General features: G+C 32.7%; 1 protein-coding gene across 2 annotated transcripts in view; it reads left to right on the top strand.

The window, feature by feature from the left end:
• Positions 1-3,214: 3,214 nt before the first annotated feature.
• Positions 3,215-14,772, top strand: part of LOC111504836 (uncharacterized) — a 1,217,253-nt gene continuing 1,205,695 nt past the window's right edge. Inside the window, exon 1 of one of the 2 annotated variants that reach the window (XM_074181149.1) lies at positions 3,215-3,486. The gene's annotated coding sequence lies outside the window, so the exon portion shown is untranslated. Of the gene's footprint in view, positions 3,487-14,569; positions 14,739-14,772 lie in introns of those variants that run through there. The other variant, XM_074181148.1, reaches the window with a different exon arrangement.

Below are 14,772 nucleotides of genomic sequence, written 5' to 3'. Positions count from 1 at the left end.
ATGACGACTACAAATTTTTTCCGTAATTATATTACTCGTAACTACCCTGAGTGGGAGCAACAATAAACCTTCGCCTATTGCAGAGAAGGTTTGAATAGAAAGTGAAGTTGATAGTTGGAAATTGTTGATGTAATGTTTGAAAACAAAAAAAAATGGGTTAGGTATAGATATCGTGCGTTCTTTCTTAGTTGAAGATTGATATCATGCCGAAGTTTCATTTAAAAATATGTCAATAATGAATTACTCACCAATTTTGAGTTTCTTTACAATTTTTATCGATTGTCAACATTGAGTACGAGTGAATGTTGAAACTTGTCATATCTACGCTGTCCTAATTGACAATTTTTTTTTCGCACCTGTGAATCAAATACCCCTATTTCACTTGCCTCTTTATGAAAACAGCATGAAATTGGTATTATAATACATGAATTCATCAATTTTTGAAAATATCTGTTAAACTCATTGAAACTATATAATCAGTCACTATCACCACTTCCTTGGGATTCTCTTGAACTCCATCATCTTCCAATCATATTGTCACATCTCGTTAGGTATAATTTCGATCTACCTAAATGCAACCCTGTAAAAAGACATGCGACAAGGTTATGACTAATGAATGACAGTTGAAATATTAAAAAATCCAGCATGAAACGAATCTACCGTAGCAAATCTGAAGCCGCCCCTGATCGACATGTCGGCCAGTGAACAAACACATACAATCAACGCAAAAGGAATGCAGTCGGCAACCGCCGGTAAAACTATTGTCAACTATCACTATATAAGTATGGCTTCCCGACCCAAGGGGGAGTTCAGAAAGTGAATAGAACAAATTTCACTATTTTGGACTTCCATTGTCTACTATATAAAATGATTTAAAATCCCTGAAACAACCAAAAAACGAGAATTAAAAATAAATAGCTGAAAATAACAATTATATCAACCAAAATAAACCTGAAATGAAATAATAGTTAAATAAAATACAAGTGAAAATAGAACAATTCAATAAATAAAAATAAAGAGATGAAAAAAGAAAATAAAAATAAAAAGTGGAGAGATTCCAAGTCACGATAGTTCACGACGTTTCGATTGTTAGTATCTACAATCGTCTTCGAGTGGTGACTGGACTGATTCCTCCGAGATATGATTATTTATAGGTCGTTCGAGTACTTTCACTTATCCCCGCTTGCCATTTTCCGCTTCACTGGTTCCGTGGGAGATGACCGTTTTGGCGGGAGAAACCCATCATCAAGCGAAAAATGGCCAACTCCCAAATCATTTTATATAGTAGACAAAGGAAGTCCGAACTAGTGAAATTGATCATGAAACATTGTCAATCACCTTCAAACAAACAGTGAATCGAGCGGTTAAACAAGGAATTCAAATAGTGAAGATAAATTAAGCGTTAGTTGCCAAGCGTTGTGAATAAATTAGTTTGTGATTAGTGAAATATTATTGAAAATAAATTCGTTCAAGACGGTTAATTCTTCAATTTGTAATACTACATACAAAATTTCAGCCTCCGAAAATATAGCGGTATCGAGAAACAGTGATGGAAAGGTAACTTTATTTTATGAACGTGCCTTTTTCACCTCGGTTGGCACCTCAGTTGGAATATTCCAAAACCCTTTCTTATTACATAACATAAAACAAACCTACATACACAGTTTCAGTCTCCTAAAATGTAGCAGTAGGGAGAAATATTGATAAAAAGGTAATTATATATGAAAACGCTTCCCTTTTATCCCTTGGGGGCGCCCAGTTGAAATATAAAAAAAAAATCCTGTTGCACATCTATGACATAAAACGAACCTATATACAAAATATCAGCCTCCGAAAATTGAGTAGTAGGGAGAAACAATGATGAAAATGTAATTTTTATATGTAAACGCGCCTATTTGAAAATCCTTTCTTAGTGCGCATCTAATACCTATGGAGTATCTATATACCAAAGTTTAGCTTTCTAGTACTTACGAGTTCGAAGAGACAGAATGATTTTATTGTGATTCACACCTATCCACACTTGACCAAATAAACACAGCTTCTTAACGAAGCCGATTAGTTTGTATCGTGAGTGGTCTTTCAAGTCAGATGGTAAGGGTACGGCTCTGCCAAACTCTGTAAATCTGATCTTGTCCCCAGTGGGGCAGGCACAAAGTATGTGCTCTGCTGTTTCATCATTTTCTAAACAGAGGAGACACACACTGTCTTCCGATAGTCTGAGTCTCTACATATGATGATCAAAATGACAGTGACCTGTAAGCAGGCCTGTCAGACAGCGTAGTTCATTTCCACTGTAGTCCAACAACTGTTTGGTATCCAGCTCCGAAGGGTGAATAAACGCCTTGGAGAGAGCCGATCCTGGAGGATTCTGCCAGAAATCCATGAATCTTCTTGCCATCCAGATGTTCAATTTTTATTTGGCAAAGCCAAAGCAATACCAATGACAGATACTGGTTCGATGAATCTGCTTGCAACACCCTCCTCTGCAAGGGAGTCAGCAGCCTCATTGCCTTCCAGGTCAGTTTGGCTAGCAATCCAGACCAGAGACAATCTGTTAAATCGTATTCGTAAGAGTCGTTTTTGGTAATTTGCTACCAATTTGCACGTTGCTTGGTAGGAGCCAAGAGCTCCCAACGCCGCGTGACTATCATAAATGAGTGTTAATTGAGTGACTTTCGCATTTATAAGTATATATCCCACAGAAACGTTGTCCTTCATGTTTTCCACTCACTTTGTCAGTCGTTTCGTGTGGAAAACTCCTTGATCATTTCCATATTCATTGTAGACCTTGAAATTGGTAGTCCTTTTTAGAAAATAACTTCCATTGCTCCCCAGTACTTATATTCTAATGCCCACACTTTGTTGATATACACATTATTCTAGTACGAATATTTTAGTATATGACGAGTATTTTAGTATGAATATCCAAAATTAGTTTCTCAACACACCAGGAATTTTTTCTTTTCCGAAATGATTCAACTAACTCAATTGAAATTACAAAAATATATGCAAAAATAAATTGTAATTCTGCCAGGAATCCAAGTAATTCATCAATATTATATAAGCAGTGAATTACATCATCAAAAATGTTTTGAATCTTATCACAGTAATTCCTATCGATCTGAATGCAACCCTGCAAAAATACGAACAGCAATGATGTGCCTAACAAAAGTTGTCATCGCAGTAGCCGTGCCTTGACAAAAAACTTCTGTCACTATCAGATGCATAATTGTTCATGTATTTGATTAGAACATGAAGCAATATGATGTTGCTTTATTTCGACAGAAATGTTTCTCTTCGCTTTTCTAGTTAGTTTGTCGGTCGGTTCGTGATGATATTGTGATAACTGAAGTGGAAGTGTTGTGCAATGCTTTGGTGGTTATATGATATTCCAATGAGGAAATGTTATGAAAATGCTAACCGTGAAGTCGTTCATTTTTGGAATTATTCTTGAGATTAGACACCTACTGGCTGCTACTTTTGAAGGTAAGACAGGAAAACTAGGCTATTTTGAAATTTGGTTGCCAAATGGATATCATTGAAAGATTTTTTTTAATTTGAAAAATAATAGGTAATCATTTTCACCAACTCACAATCCAGAGTACAGAGAGTAGGAGATGAAACTTGATAAAAGTTGAATGATTCTCATACCGATATTTTATTGAATTGTCAGCTAAGGAAATAACTTCACGAAAAAATATATTTGAAAGAATTGATGTTTTCTGAAATTTCTATATTGACAAAATTTCCTAATATATTTTTTCTCCTATGGCAGTTTGTAGCATAACTGGCTTCAACTCTTGGTAATTTCACAGGAATTGATCGATAATAAATTGTTATGTGTGTAAAATGTGTTATTCAAAATACAAATAGCATTACATTATTATTTGTCTGAAAGTAGAATTTTTTTATCAATTGAGCAGAAAATGTAAATAATAATATTAGCTGAAATCATGGAAGTAAAAACGAAGGGAATGTGTATAAGTCATACTATAGGCGCGTGCAAATGAATCCTGAAGTGCGATATGAAGTATCGGCGCCGAAGGCAGATCCGTACTTAAATTAAGTTCAAATATAAATATAAAATCGTATAAATAGTTATGGTTTGAATGTAAATAAAAATCACATGTCACACCTGAAGTGTATACACAGTGTGTAAAAGCCATATACAATAAATTCATCATTTCGGTTAGTTGACATATCAAAAGAAATCCCAAAAATGTAAATTATAATTTGACATTTTTCAACATAAAAATGCCATCCCTACCTTCAACTTCCTTTGAATGATAGGTACAACCCCAATTTTTTTTTAAATGGGAAGTATAGGTTTGTGATATATCGTGTGAAAGGTCTTTCCATTCTCTATTTAAAAATGTATTACAACAATTGAAATAAAACAAATTAAAATTATGTGGTTACCGAAATTCGATAAAATTCACTCAAAAACTAAAATGTGATGCAAAACGTGATGAAATGTAGAATACGAAGGAAAATTATGGATGTTAACGAAGAGTAGATGTTCATCACGAACGTCTTGGCAACATCCTAATCTCAAATGAAACTGTCTTAGAACATTATTTAACATATCATGCGTGACCAACCTAATCGCAAGCGTTATTCGTTTTTTTAGGTCATTCAAATCTGATGGTTTAGTTTTGTACAGATTGTTCTTTACATATTCCCTTAAAAATGAATCTAATGATGAAAGGTCAGGTGAACGCGCTGGTCATTCAATCAATCCTCGCCTTCCTATCCACCGATTGGGAAATGTATCGAGGTAATCCCGGACAGTAACTTGGTAATGTGGTGGTGCTATATTCTGTTCACTGGAACTTAGAATGACATCATTTTGAAGAAGTGCCAAATAATTATCGCCTTTCAAGTTGCCCTCGATGACAAAGGGACCAATGATATGATTTTCTACAATTTCTGCCCAAACATTGACCTTTTGAGGGTATTACGTGTGTTCTTCTTTCATCAAGTGAGAATTTTTCGTTGACCATTAGCGACAATTTTGCCTATTAGCATGACCGCTAAGGAACAAAGTACACTCATCAGAAAACATAACCTAGGTGGATGATATTGTTATCCAACATGTCCATCATTTGCGCACAAAAAATAAGTTTTTCCATCAAAATCGTCTTCCATGAACTTCTCAGTAGGTATCCTTTTAAAGACATTCATTTTATTTTCGTTTAATATGTTTACTATCGATGTATGGCTAACATCAAATGTAGTGGATGCCTGTCTACTAGATGTATGTGGGTTTTCCTCAAACTCTAACATCACATCTAATTCGAGTTCATCACTCATTGCACTGGCAGCTACTTTTTTATCTGCCTACATGACCAAGCTCGCGAAAGTGCTTCTCTATTTTGCTTATTGTTCCTTGAAATATGGGCGGTATATTGGAAGATTCCTCATGAAATAGGCAAGCTACTTCCTGTTGTGTTCAGGTTTTATCTCCGTAACCAATTATTTGTAAAATTGTTATATCATTCATTTTTGTTAATGAAGTTAACAAACTTCAAACTATAATTGAAATACTGACAACTAATGTTGTATTATACAAAACAAGTTGACAAGGCGTTCTAAACCAACGTTGCCACGGGAATTATTTACAGTTTTTTTAAGGATACTATCCAAAAAGAACATTGCTATGGTTTTTGCTTACATTTCTATTATGAACATGAAATATGTTTTGAGTATATTGCAATAAGTTTTGAGTGTATTTTATCGAATTTCGTTAACAACATGATTTTAATTTATTTCATCTTAATTGTTGCCATAAACTTGGGAGCGATACCATTTTTGAATTAAGAATGAAAATACCTTCCAAACGATTCATCACAAGCCTATACTTCTCATTTGAAAAATTGGGTGTTCTATCTGTCATTCGACGGGGGTTGAAGGCAGCGGTATCATTTTTTCGTTGAAGTATGTCAAATTATAATTCAAATTCAACGTTTTTTGAGATTTTGTTAAAATATGTACTGTAACCGAAATAATGAATTCATTAATTTTGGCTTTTACACTGTATTTATATTCAATATATTGAATATTTACCGAAACAAATGTGAAAATTCATCATTCCTTGAAAATAAGTAATTTTTCATAAAGTTATTTTTTGTTTTTTCGAAATTAGTTTGCTGTGCTATAAAATGGAATCTGGTATCTCTACAAGGTGTATCAATGAAAGATTTTTTCACCAAATTTCGCTTTTTCTATAGAGGGGTAAACAAAATTTAGAACATCCTTATTTTCAGTTCTTTTGAAGGGAACATTCTGTACATAGGACCATTCCAGAATAGTCCAGACTATGAGTTTTCAGAAAATGTAGGGATTGACTTCGAAAATGTATTTCATGTTTGAAGAAAGTAAGTAAAAGTCATTAAATGGGAGCATAAGCACTGCTGCTCGAAAAGAGTAACAATTTGAAAACAAGCAATTTCAACACGTAGATATTTACAACAGATGATCGAACAATCTTCCATTTTGAGATATGCATAAATATTGTCTATTAACTTATTTTCCTTCGAACTTCAGTTAAAGTTGATTTTGTAATAAACCGAATATTTCTCCAATCCTATTATTCTTGTCTTCTGATGTCGTTGGTTCCTCTCGTTAGACTTCTTCGTTAACATATATCCACATAGAAGGAAATTAGTGAATGGATCCATTCCTTGCAATTTATTTATTCCTACACCACCTGTTCAAAAATCTATTTGAATGATATCTATTTCGTTGTGGAACGAAATAGATATCATTCACAGGATTCCTACACAATATTCTCAATGGAAGAGGTAACATTTCACTTAAATAGAACACTGTCATCCTCACTGGTAGACATCCGATGTTTCGCCGTAAGACACTTACCTTCTCATCAGGATTCTAGCGATTTATCAACATGAAATTCAAATATTGAGTTCAGACATTTGAATGGAATACTGAGTATACCTCTTCATACATTTTTGAACTCAGCAGTTCATTTCACTCACATACGAATATCTCACTTTGGTAGAAAGTACCCCGCAGTATGTTTATTCCGAAAAAAAAAGGTAATGCATAACTATGGAATCGCTTTAATGATGCGTTTTTGTTTATACAAAGTAGGTGTTGAGTTGAAGTGAAAAGAAACACGTATCTGCCAACAATTTGATACACGAATAAGTTATTTCACTATTCAGGGGTATATCTTGGTGTTGGTGTTGAAGTTATCATGACTCAAATTATGTAAACTTTTACGGAAAAACTTGGATGCTTCACATTATGCAGCAGCAGCTGTCATGTACGCTGAACGTTATCCAGGAAGTGAGGAAAAAACAGATGTGTTATATAGCTTATGTTATGTTATTCAAATATTCACTTCATCAATATGATTCATCACACGTTTAGAATATTGTAACTAGTTTTTCCAAAAACACTAAAGTTGACCCAGAATTTCCAAAAAGCATACGTTATTCAGACGAATTTTGTTTAACGAACAATGTCATGTTCGATAAAAACAGGAAAATGCACATCTTTTAGGAGAAGACAGTTTTCGAGGACGATTGGAATGGGCTTATTCGGATAAATATCTATTGGTCCATTTATCTCTGAATTATCTTCAACAGGAAAGTGTTTCTTAAAATTTCTCCAGAATGAAATAAAAAACACTGAGATTGTTCATCGTTTGTACTTCTGACGTCGTCATAATATCGGACGTGCGATACAATATATTGATGGAATATATTTTTACAACTGGATGGGAACAGCTGAGCCAATGATGTGGCCCAAAAAATCACCAGATTCAACATCGCATGTTTTTAATGAGCTAAGTTGATGAATCAATTTTACCGTACACCGATATAAAATCAAGGTGATTATAAAAATAGTGGGGGAGAGCAATTGCAGAAATGAATCATGCGTAATTGAATAACGTCTTAAGAGTGAGGGTAGATTGAATTCAACAATGTCGGGACATGAACGGTAGATATATCAAGCATTTGTGAAATTCAGTAGAGATACTTCAATAGTGCTCATTGATTTTTTTTATTGTCCATCGACTCTTTATTTTCCCAATGTCTGTGATTATTTCGTTGCTTTTGGAATCGTATACTAGAAAGTTTTGTTGAATTTTGGGTACAAATACATGTAAAATCGTTATTTTCAATTGTTTCAATCACAACCAGAAAGATAAATGGGTATGTTCTGATAAAGGTTGTAATTTCGACTGAAATCACGATTATCATGATTTTCTATAAATGGATGTTCATTAATTAAAATGTTTGGTTTAACAGAAATCTTTCTGAATAATATTATCTTCAATTATGGTGCCATTGAGAAAAATAGCGACATCATAAAATTGAAATGTCTGACAAAAAAAATGTTAATGAGTGTTAGATCATGGTAACTGGGCAAATGTTTTTCAGTGGTGGCAGCCTCCTAGACGTATTTTTTTGACAAAAGGAAACTTCACATTGAATATTATTACACCAAATGGAACATTCGTAGGTGGAATGAACTGATGGGGATAATTTTCTGTAAAAGTGGAAATAATACAAAAGTATTTCGGAACCAATCAAATCACATTATAATTTTATTCGAAGCACTGAAATTCAACATTGATTCCAGGAGAGACGAAAAAGTTATGGGGCGAGCCTGAATCGGTTAACGCCCGGTATTGATACAGTTTGAAAAAACTTTCGCTCAACGAGATTATTAATCTCAGTTGATGTGATGATTTTGCCTAATCCATTCATCTACACGTAATGATAAGGTTTTAATTCAAGTGACTATTTGTCGCATTTCATTAGTTCGGACTTCCATTGTCTAATAGCATATGAATTGATTTGAAATCCCTGAAACAATCTGTGAAAAATTAAAAAGTTAGCTAAAAAATACCAATTATATTGAGCAAAAGAAACTGAAATTTCAATGAAATAAAATACAAGCAACAACCAAACAATCAAAAAAATTGAACTATTAATACGAGATGAAAATTAAAAATTATTGACAGGAAATGAAAATTTAAAATTGAAATATTCCAAACCAAGTTACTTCACGACGTTTCGATTCGATTATTTTGCATCACTCACGAATTGAGTGATGAAAAATAAGCAACTTCGGGTGAGTTCCAACGAGTAATCGTTGGAACGTTCTTGACATATATACGTTCTTGACATTTTCAAGATCATTTCAAAATTAATTTTGTGATTGAATAAGAACTGCTATATATGATAGTGAAATCGACAAGTGCGGAAAATTTTACGTTCAAATATTGTATTCGAATATGATATCTTACTGAAAAAATGAAGATCAAAGTACGTTTGCTAAAGAAACAGGGCAAAATGCCTCAACAAGTCTTCTCAAATGAAAATGTTAGATTTTCCATTCGAATTTATTTTTCACCCGAACATTTGTGTTATCAGTATTTGAAGATTCAATTTCTTTTTTTTTTGTAAAAAAATTGTTGATATATGTGAAGATTGTTGAAATTGTTTGATCTTGCCTAATATCAAAATATTCGACATATATTTCACTGATGGACAAAATTCGATTGACAACAAAAAAAAAATTCGAAAAATTAGAAAAAAATTATTACTTGCATGTTTTGTGTCGGACTCATACCTAATCGAAGCATTTTCACAACAATGCAAAAGTATTATGAAACGTATTCTGTTCTTTATTTGACCCCTTATTTTTTGTTAATCCTAGGCCTACATAGGCATTCAGATGTGAAATTATCTACTTTTCTTGGAAAAACTTGAACTTGGAACGACCGCCGAACTGAGGTTCAAAATCATAGACAATCAAACTACTGAAATAATATACTCAAAGTTGCTTTGAACTCATACTCATTAGAAATTATTTTTTATCACTAGTTCCGTTTCACGTTATGGTATTTTCATTTTGAATGATTGATTTAAATATATCTGGACTCTGAAAGATCCATTTTAAAACATATCCCACCAAAAGTTTCAAAAAATATACATTTCCGAGACTATTTTCGAAGCTATCCAGTATCCACTATCCACGGTATTTAGGAGTTTCATATTTTTATATATATATATAACATTATGTCGAAACAAGGAACATAAATAGTGAACACTTCTTGGGTTGCAGTATATGATCATCAAAATCCAGATGTCGCTACTAATATTTTTATAAACACATTATCTAATGCAATTATAGAATCTACAGAAAGACGTCAAATAAACAGAAAAAATACGAAAATAGCTCCGTGGATCACTAATGAATTACTAAAATCTATAAATACAAAAAATGAACTACACAAACACGTCACAAAAAATCCAAATAACTTACAATCAAAACAGCAATATAACAAATATAAAACAAATTAACCTCTTTGATGAAAATAACCAAACAAAAATATTACACAAGACAAATAGAATACAACAATGATGACTCAAAAAAATTATGGAATGTAGTGAAGAGACTCACCAAGAGTGATAAAACTCAACGAAGCATTGACGTTGTTAAAGATAGTACAGGATACCTCATCACCGACAAAAAATATATTATCAACGAATTAAACGAAGTATTTGCATTCATTGGAAAAACATTAGCAAGCAAAATAAACAAAACAGCAACCTATACACCAGTTGAAAAAAATATATGCAACTCCTTGGTTCTTACAATCAAAACAGCCATATAACATATATAAAAACAAATTAACCTCCTTGATAAATATAACCAAACAAAAATATTACACGAGACAAATAGAATACAACAATAATGACTCAAAAAAGTTATGGAATGTGGTGAAAAAACTCACCAAGAGTGATAAAACTCAACGAAGCATTGACGTTGTTAGAGATAGTACAGGATACCTCATCACCGACAAAAAATATATTACCAACGAATTCAACGAAGTATTTGCATTCATTGGAAAAACATTAGCAAGCAAAATAAACAAAACAGCAACCTATATACCAGTTGAAAAGAAAATATGCAACTCCTTGGTTCTTACAATCAAAACAGCCATATAACAAATTTAAAAACAAATTAACCTCCTTGATAAATATAACCAGACAAAAATATTACACTAGACAAATAGAATACAACAATAATGACTCAAAAAAATTATGGAATGTGGTGAAAAAACTCACCAAGAGTGATGAAACTCAACGAAGCATTGACGTTGTTAAAGATAGTACAGGTAACCTCATCACCGACAAAAAAGATATTACCAACGAATTCAACGAAGTATTTGCATTCATTGAAAAAACATTAGCAAGTAAAATAAACAAAACAGCAACCTATACACCAGTTGAAAAGAATATATGCAACTCTTTGGTTCTTACAATCAAAACAGCCATATAACAAATTCAAAAACAAATTAACCTCCTTGATAAATATAACCAAACAAAAATATTACACAAGACGAATGGAATACAACAATAATGACTCAAAAAAATTATGGATCGTGGTGAAAAAACTCACCAAGAGTGATAAAAACTCAACGAAGCATTGACGTTGTTAAAGATAGTACAGGTAACCCCATCACCGACAAAAAAGATATTACCAACGAATTCAACGAAGTATTTGCAGCCATCCGAAAAACATTAGCAAGCAAAATTAACAAAACAGCAACCTATACACCAGTTGAAAAGAATGTATGCAACTCCTTGGTTCTTCTTCCTATAGACAAATGAGCTCTACAACATAATCCATAGCTGAAAATTGTTCTATATATAGCTGTAACATTTGAACATACATAAGGACATATTGTAAATAATAGAAAGGCCAATTGTAAAATTAATTTAGGGTGGTACACTTGTATGGGTGGTATTACTGATTACCTACCTGTATGATGTACCTAATTAGTATAAGTAGCTTTAGTTTTGAGTAGTTATTAGTTTTATCTTCCTCTTGAAGATGATCACTTGGTGATCGAAACACGTGTCGAGGTGTAAAAATAACGATTTGGTGTTGGGAAAAAACTCCAGTAATATTCTTTACATAATCCAAAGTCTGAAAATTAAAAAAGCTACCGGTAAAGATAACATCAGATCAGAAACCATCAAATCAATAGCAAAACATATTCTAGAATCATTTAAATACCTAATAAATAGTTGTTTCGAAGCTAGTATATGGCCGTCAGACTTTAAAGAGTCACTCATAATTCCTTCATACAAAAAAGGGGACCACACCATAATCACAAACTACCGACCTATTTCCCTCATAACACACATTTCCAAAATGTTTGACAAAGCTATAAAAAATCGCTCAACTCAATTCTTGAATAAATATAATATAATTTCTAAACATCAATTTGGCTTTCAATAAAAGAAATCCACCGAAAACGCAATAATGAATTAATGTCTAAAATAACCACAGCACTTAATGATAGCAAACCGTGTCTTTGTGTATTTATAGACCTTTCCAAAGCATTCGACACGGTTCATCACGGTTTGCTTTTGAGGTCACTTGAAAACATAGGTGTAAGAGGACAGAGCCTGAAGCTTTTAGAAAATTACCTCTCAAATAAATATCAATGAGTGAAATCAGCGAAACGAGAAAAATTGAATACGGAATACCACAAGGTACTGTCTTAGGACCCATTCTTTTCAATATATACGTGAACGAACTATACTCTTTTCAAAGTTATGGATTTATTTTTGGTTTTGCTGATGATACAGCAATACTTTATACTGCTGATACCTGGAAGGCACTCAAAGAAAAAACTCAAAATGAGTTTAGTAAAATAAAAATATTTTTGAGTAGTAAACTACTTACAGTGAACTTAGAAAAAACAAACTACGCCCCTTTCAGCTGTAACAGAAATGGTTAACCCATATTCGATAACTTAACAGTGAACATAATTGACAAGCCATGCCATATCTTACCACTCAATAAAATTTAATATCTGAGAGTCATAATCGACTCACACTCAAGATGGGATTTTCATATAAAATATATTATTAATAAACTACAGAGTATTCTATATAGATTCAAATATCTCAAAAACATAATATTACCAACCCACCTACTAGAAATACTATACCACGCACAAGTGGAAAGCCATTTTCGCTATGAAATACTAGAAATCAATCAAAAACGGTTTTATAAGCCCATTTTCTCAAAATATCGATTATATGAGATCAACAACTGTACCTGGAAGCAAAAATCATGGACACCAGACAGCTAAACTTTTTCCTTACACTCATAAAATATGAATTCAATATTACTGACGTTTTTTCCCAACACCAAATCGTTATTTTCAACACCTCGACACGTGTTTCGATCACCAAGTGATCTTTGAAGATGATCACTTGGTTGGGAGTTTTTTCCCAACACCAAATCGTTATTTTTAACACCTCGACAAGTGTTTCGATCACCAAGTGATCTTTGAAGATGATCAGTTGGTGATCGAAACACGTGTCGAGATGTTAAAAATAACGATTTGGTGTTGGGAAAAAACTCCAGTAATATTCATTACTACACCAAAGGTTCCAAACAGTGCATTATAAGCTCATAAAATATCACTCCACACAAACACCAGTTCTCACTACTCATCCATATTAACCACGAAGTTGAAATCAACACCCAGTTCCTTATATGATGAAAAAAACAATACAACGTACTCTTCAATACCAATAAATTACCTGAACGGTTGAAAATATTGATATATCTGCCTCAATTCAAAAATGCATTGAAGAAGTTCATTCTCGAGAATCCGAGACAACTAGTTCATCACTTTTTCGATGCTCATGTTAGCTAAGCAAATCCTGAACCCTAGTATGTTGTTATGTACTGCTCACATGAATGAGAGCTTTATTATCATCCTCATTAATACTACTTTACGAACTATGTTTTCACTTTCACATTGTTTATTTTTTCTGCGTAACTATTATATCACTCGCCTTCTTTTTATAACATTATCACATTTTAATGCGAAACTAGTGCAACAACATATACCGCTCATTACCTTCATCCATATGTTTCGTAAGATAACACTTTTTTATCACTATTGAAAAGAGTTACTTATTATTATTACTCACATAAATAAGGAGGAACTCTATAATTATTCTGATTATTATTATTATTTTATATACTATGTATTTATTTATTCATTTCTATTGTTTAGTATTTGTAAATGTGTGTTATTGTTATCCATATTTTAGGCGAAACAAGTGCAATAGCACTTATCGCTCATCGGCTTTATTCACTTTATTTTATTGTGAGACACTTCTTCGTATTATGGAAATTGAATAAAGGTTATTATTATTATCTACAATCATTTCCTCAACATGTCTAATTTTTTTAAATTATTCAGCTAACTAAAATCAACTAACATATTATATGCTTCTCAGAATATTTCAAAAATGAATTGTTTTTCTGTCAGAAATCTGTAAAAATCCATCAATCATATAAAAATACCAAATTTCAATTTCCTCTCAACTTTGCTGAATTTCATCACAATGATCTCTGTCGATCTAAATGCGTCCCTGTGAAAATACAGGCGACAATGATGTGACTAATAAAAATTATCATCAACGTAGCCGTGCTTCGACAAAAGATTGCTCCTGTCACTGTCAGGCGCAAAATTGCGAATGTACTTGATTCGGTTTGACAACTATTCACAATCTTTTTGCTTTATTTCCATGGAAACGTGTTTCTTCGCGTTTTCTACTCAGTTTTTCGGTAGATTTGATGATTGTGGAAATAGAAGTGAAAGTGTTGTGCTATATGTTGGTGTCGAATTGTTTACGATTTTGTCAAACATCAATCAGGTAATGTTTAAGAATGATAAACTTGAATCCATTC

Source organism: Leptinotarsa decemlineata, unplaced genomic scaffold (assembly GCF_025532065.1).
Source record: "Leptinotarsa decemlineata unplaced genomic scaffold, Ldec_3_MD MMD2_tig00026307_RagTag_RagTag, whole genome shotgun sequence".
In the NCBI taxonomy this organism is placed as follows: Eukaryota; Metazoa; Arthropoda; class Insecta; order Coleoptera; family Chrysomelidae; genus Leptinotarsa; species Leptinotarsa decemlineata.
This window is presented reverse-complemented; position numbering and strand designations above follow the sequence as displayed.